The 6,717-nt window shown below is 39.2% G+C and overlaps 1 long non-coding RNA gene across 2 annotated transcripts; it reads left to right on the forward strand.

Annotated features, from left to right (window-relative positions):
* Positions 1–1,002: 1,002 nt before the first annotated feature.
* LOC109298175 lies at positions 1,003–6,392 on the forward strand. 2 transcript variants are annotated; one of them, XR_002097507.1, is made up of 3 exons: positions 1,003–1,067; positions 6,033–6,177; positions 6,351–6,392. It is a non-coding gene; the product is annotated as an uncharacterized LOC109298175 (long non-coding RNA). The 2 variants fall into 2 exon arrangements; XR_002097506.1 differs by lacking the exon at positions 1,003–1,067 and adding an exon at positions 1,661–1,743.
* Positions 6,393–6,717: the final 325 nt, after the last annotated feature.

Here is a 6,717-nt window from a genome sequence, read left to right on the forward strand (position 1 = left end):
CAGATGGAGCATTGCACAGGAGCATGGGGGGCCCCCTCCACGTGCTCAGTTGTGAACCCTTCCAGTCCACTTCTGGGACCACTAGGGAGCCACAGTGGGGGACCCCTGTGCCCTCCCCTGACTTGGTGATTGGCCATGGGGGACCCTGGGTGCCCCCCCAGACCCAGGAGGCACCAGTTGCTGAGCCGGAGGGGGCACAGAGCCCCTCCCCCTGCATGCTCCCTGGCAGATCCGGAAGTGGACCAGAATTGCTTCTGGTCCATTTCTGGGTCCGCTGCCAAGTGTGCTGGGGAGCCCCTGATGCTCCTGTGCCCCAGCATAGCAGTATTCATGAGCCTTCTGCTACCTAGAGGTATGTAGAAAAATCATTTAAAGCTGTGTCTATGTTCAAATCTCTGAATCTTTCCCAATGTCTCTGAATTGATTCGGGGGGTTCCGGTTCGATTCAGAGAAACTAAAGGGTCTCCTGATTTGATTCAGATTTGGAGATTTGGCTACTGAATCAGGCCAAATCTTCACCGAATCGAATCAGTGACTGAAGCTTCACACAGCCCTAGTATTCAATATCTGTGGTGTTGATCAGTGAATTATATTTGAATATAGACTAAGCAGTTAAGATGTAGACTGAAAAGTCACAACACTGTGCGAGATTGACTAGATAGACCATGTCTATTGAATACCTTGGTGCTTGAAAACACCTGCACATTCATACTTTCTAATTTGTTAATTTAGTCTTTTTCAGTCTTGAAACTTAAAGCATCACGAATATCAGGCAGGAAGGAAATCAAATTCACAAGGAATTGAAGTAAACATCTTCTTATAATTTAAAAAGCACACATGAACTCTAAAGAAACATTTTCGAATACAAGGCCAGTGCACAATACTCTGATTTTGCATCTATTTTAAGCAAAGCTAGGGATATAAATTAAAAAAAAATACTGCTAAAAAGACTTTTATGGTTATTTATCTAGGTTCTAACCCACCTGAAATGATTTTATCCCCAGGCTTGCCTCAGGCCAAAACAATGTGAAGTGAGCTAAAGATGACCATAACCCCACATTCCTACAGTAAGTTCTATTTATAAAACATATATCATAAACATATATTACAAAAATATTACCACCAGGAAAAATCAATGAAATAAAATCTAAAAAATAAAAAACTGTGCATTATAAAAAGAGACTGCCACAATATGAGAGGAAACCCACAGTTTAACATATACATAATATACATCACATAAAAGCTATTAATCCAATTTAACAACATTCAATGCATTTATGCTAAGAAACTACTAAAAAGCACTAAATGGAATTTACAGAGATGAATAAAAAGCACAATTACCAACTAGAGTTGGGAGATTCCAGTTGGTAAATGAGACTGTGAAATTGCCTTGTGTTAAAAGAGTATTAATGGCTATGCTAGCACTTGACTAATATTTTATGGTGTAGACTGTTACTAAATTAAAGCCTTTGCATGTCTTCCTGTAGAGTCATTTAGTTATACTTAGAATACTTATTTTCTTTTAAACACAGTTAACAGTTTGCTGCTGCATTAAAAATTCCTGATTGCTTTTTTCAAAGCTGGGACTGTGCAGATGCTATTTCCTTCTCTTATTGTTTACTTCAAATCAGGGTGGTAGTAAAATAACTCTGATTGTGAACTTCCACTTTACAGGTGCTGGCAAATAGCATCCTTTGGCAGGTAGCATTAAGTGTTGATGGACCCAAAGGAAAACACATGGAGGTATGCCATATTATATAACATGATTATGTGTTATAGCGTGCTAGCTATATAAGAAGGAGTAGTGTAAACGATGGATCGAATTCTAGCTTGATGAACTGTAGGGCATAACATTTCCTCCCCGATTCTGGCTTCCATCCAAGGCTGAAACCATTGAGATCCCTCTCCACAGGTGGCATGCCTGCTACATACTCAGTAATAACCATTACTCAACTATCCTCAGATGAGTACACTTTTCTGAAGGCATACATAAAATGATGATATCATCAACAATCTCTAACATGGTCATAAATTAATATTCCATTAACACTTTTATTTATAAAGCAATTAGCCATATAGGAACCACTATGTTCGTATCAATGGAAAAGTACCGATATTTTTATGTGGTGATACCTCAAGCCTAGTAGCAGAATCATCTTTGAATTATCACACAGCAGCATTATTAATTTTTTTAGGGCAGATGTGCAAATCTGACCTGAACTATGAAAAAAATCTTCCTGTACACAAAATTACACTGTTTCTAAAACTACTGTGAAATTCAGGCACTAAAAATGAAGTCATATATAGGAATTCTTTCAATTTCTGAGTAAAATTTTTAAAAATTAGCTGTAAGTTATATTTTAAAGCTTATCAATATTTTTCTAATGACAATGTTAAGAAACTTTTACGTTAATGTATCTTTAATTATTTTTTCAATTAAAATTACTATTTAATTAAGACACGATATCTTAGGAGCTTATGCCCAAGGGCAGATCCATGGGCGATGTAGTGGTGCAGCTGCACCTTCCACTTTGATTCCTCTTTACCCAAAGTTTAAAATCAACTGCCTAGAAGCAGCAGCAGCATTTCTATTCAGGCAAAAATTGACTTCATATCTCATTAAAATCTACCTGATTCTTTCTAAACACTTGATTCCACAGGTGTTAATGACCCTCTTTCCTTTTTAATGGTCTTGATGTTCTACGAATCAAGTTATCCTTTCTTCAGCAATTCTGGTATTTGTTAGCTGATCTTGGTAATGTAGCTCCTACATAACCAGATGGCAGACTTTTAACTTTAGCTAAAAAAAAATAACTCAGTTAAACTTAGGCGTGGAAATAACTTTTAGTAAAGCATTTGATGCATTGCCAACATGCTCAAGAAGGCTAGATTTTGTTTTATGAATCTGAAAAAGATGTACATTTAACTCTAATTACTACAGGGCTAATGAAACAATATCTTTTCATTATTTTTGCCTAGTTTATTGTGTTTTTATACATAACAGCAAGTTAAAGCACATTGCAACAAAATTGTATTTGTTTCTGCATTGATTTTAAACTGTTATATAGCCCTAAGCCCCCAGAATATTAGTAATGAATCTCATTTCTTTTTAACTGTGGAAAACTGTATGATGTGTTATATGGGTTGATGCACCACACCATCTGCACCCCCTTTTTCAAAATCCTGGATTGGCCCATGCTTATACCACTTTTCAGCTAAAACGTAAGATGTTGATTAAGCCATGATTCTGCAGTATGGTATTCACTGGCAGATTGCACTGAGGAAAAATGTAGGATCATAAGAAAGTAGGACTAGAAGGGACCTCACAAGGTCATCTAGTCCAGCCCCCTGCTCAAGGCAGGATCATCCCTGACTAAACTATCCCAGAAAAGTGACTGTGTAACCTGCCCTTGAAAACTTCCAGCTATGAAGGATCCACAGTTTCTCTAGGTAGCCTGTTCAGATGCTTGACCACCCTCAGAGTCAGAAAGTTCCTCCTAATCTCCAACCTAAATTTCCCCTGCTGAAACTTGAGGACATAGCTCTTGGTCCTGTCCCCTATGGCCAGAGACAAAAACCCATTTCCATCTTTTCTGGAATTGTCCTTCAGGTATTTGAAGACTGTTAACAAATCTCCCCTGCCCCCCTGCCCTACACCATCCTTAGTCTTCTCTCCTCCAGAGCCTAGTTCTTTCAGTCTTTCCTCATCTGTCTTGCCTCCCAGGCCCCTAAATATTTCTGTTGCTCTGCACTGTACTCTTTCCAAATTGTCCATGTCTTTCTTGAAATGTAGGGCCCAAAAGCAGACACAGTACTCCAGGTGAGATTTCACCAGTGCTGAACAGAATGGAAGAATCACTTCCTTTGATTTGCAAGTAACACTCCTGCTAATACAATCCTGCATGCTGATGGCCTTTTTTTGCAACCCTGCAATCACACTGTTGGCTTATATTTGGCTTATCATCTACTGTAACCACCAGGTCCTTTTCTGAAGTACTGCAGCTTAACTAGTTATTTCCTCTCTGTATTTTTGCATGCAATTATTCTGTTTCAAGTGCAGGACTTTACATTTGTCCTTGCTGAATCTCATCTGATTGACTGTGAACCATTTCTCTGGTCTATCTAGGTCATGCTCAATTGTAGCTCTATCCTCTAGAGTGTCTATAAGTCCACCTAACTTGGTGTTGTCTACAAATTTATTAAGCATGCACCCAATCCTCTTGTCCAAATCATTAAAAAAATACCAGACCCAGGACAGACACTTAAGGAACCACACTTTATGCTGCCTCCCAATTAGATGTTGAGCCATTGATAACTGCTTGTTGAGCACAATGATTGATGTCACAATACTTTCAGCTATTCTGTATTTCCTTAGCTTGTGATTAATGAGAGTATTGTGGGAGAGAATGTCAAAAGCCTTGCTGAGTCAAGGTATATCACACCTCTCCCCATCCACAGAGCCTGTCACCTTATACAAGGAAATCAGGTTGGTCAGACATGACTTGCTCTTGGTGAATCCATGCTGGCTGTTCCTGATCACCTTGGTATCCTTTAGATGCTTCACTATAGATTCCTTTAATTGTGGCCAAAGGTTAAATTCTTAGTATGGCTACACAGAGGTGCAGCAGTCAAATTTACAAAATTGAAAACTGTTTGAACGAAGAGTCTCTTCTCAAATAATTCTGCAAAGTGAATAAACATTTTTGGATAATTTGTTATGGTATTTAAAGACACTTTTTAGACCATAGAAAGGCACACAGAAAATAAAAAAGAAAATTCATTTGAATGTTATATGAGCCACGTGATAGTCTCTGAATGGGACTTGAAGAAAAAGGAAAATCCGCCATAATGCACTGAGTTGTTATTGCTAACAGAAGCATAGCTATTCTACAGCATTGGTCTCAAATGGGGAAACACGGCAGGAGGTTGACAAAGTGATCCTTTTGCATGCTGGGGAAATGATCCCTGATGAATGCCCAAATTCAGTTTGAAACATCAAAAGTGCCAATACTTGGAGCATTTGAAGCATCAATTACAAATATATTACAAGACCATATATGCTCAAAGATGCTGTTACGTGAAGCATATCCTCTCTATAGCCCAGAGGAGAGGAATTAAATTGTGCAATACTAGTTAGAAACAGAATGAACACCCAAATCCTTACTACTGAAAAGGTTACAAAAAAAAAAAAAAAAAAAAAAAAAAAAAAAAAAAAAAAAAAAAAAAAAGAACCAGGGAATGAAAAATAGGCTTTGACTTTTCACAGGCTTTGCCTACACTCAAGCATAAATGCTATTCAGCTATTGGTAACAAGCAGTAGATATACTTCCAATTAATTGCACATGTAGACAATAGACTGGCGAACATCACACCCAAGTTTATTGCTCCTGGGTACCACATTTGAATGTGTGCCCGGGACTGCAGCACACTGAGTTGGGTCTGAGCGGAGGCCCAGGGGTCAACCTGCCAGCTCAGAGCTGCTCTGACCTGGCTGGGGCATGAGGTGCTCCAGCATAGGGCTAGGTGGCAGGCAGTCCCCTGCACTGAAGCACCCTTGTGCCCCAGCCAGCCTCATCAGCGTCTACACATGCATTGCTGAGCATTAAAACTCTGCCATATATTTACAAGTACTAACCTGCAGTGGAGTTTGTTAGTTTACTGCAGCCTAGTAGGGCCACACATGTAGATGCTGAGACATTTACTGCGGAGCTAATTAGTCAACTCAATGTCTCATGTAGCTGCACCCAGTGTACTGATTCCTGAGCTATAGAAAACTGCAAACTAGATTCAGAACTAATTGCATTTCAGTACTGATTCCTAGCATGTAGAAGAAAGCAAGATAGATTTTTAACTGTGTTTATATGAACTTGGATAATTAACTAAGATCTATACTATAGGTGGGGTATAGACTTACACTTCCCATTATTAAAATTTCTTGAAATTACTTGAAATTCAGCAGGAGGAATGACTCCTTAGCAAGAGAAGTGCTGAAATAAAAATAGCTAATAATTGTCATTGCTGCTTTTCTCCAGAAAATTATGCCAGCCTGCCAAAATCGCAGAATATGAACATTATAAAGAGCTGGGTCCTGCCACAGAAGCCAAAGCAACAGCAGCTGCACTGGGAGTGAAAGGGAGCTGCCAGATGAGCTGTACTGATGAGGAGAAAGTTAAGGAGGTAAAAGAGCTGATCTCTTCTGAACTTAGACACAGAACCTTGTCCTTTAGTCTTTCCTTCCCTTTCCCTAGGTCAGTGCTTCTCAACTTTATTAGACTTGAGGTACCCCTTGATAGATACAAAGCATTCCTCTGAAAATGCCAGCTCCTAGCTCTCACATTTTTTCTCTACAGAAAAACAGAGCAATTCTTCTGTAGCAAATAACTAGAAAGACCACAACAGGTCAGAAAAACACTATGGATTCCTATTTGAAATTTCTGGGTTTATCTTGTAAATCATGTTTCCACACCTAATAGTGTGTGGCACCCCACAACACCCTGGAAAGGCTATCAAGGCACACCAGTGTGTTGTGGCACCCTGACTGGGAATCATTGCCTTAGGTACCTTTCTTCAACTATGTCAACCAAGTGCCACCTAAATGTAGTCCAATAACACCATGAGTAAGCTATTTGTATTGCAGTGCTGCAGGCTCAGTTCTCCCAAACCTTCTTGTTGATACATGAGCAGGGTTAGCATCTGCATATAACACAGATTGTTGTA

The sequence above is a fragment of the Gavialis gangeticus genome, unplaced genomic scaffold (genome assembly GCF_001723915.1).
Source record: "Gavialis gangeticus isolate Ggan-Ray unplaced genomic scaffold, GavGan_comp1, whole genome shotgun sequence".
Lineage (NCBI taxonomy): Eukaryota > Metazoa > Chordata > Crocodylia > Gavialidae > Gavialis > Gavialis gangeticus.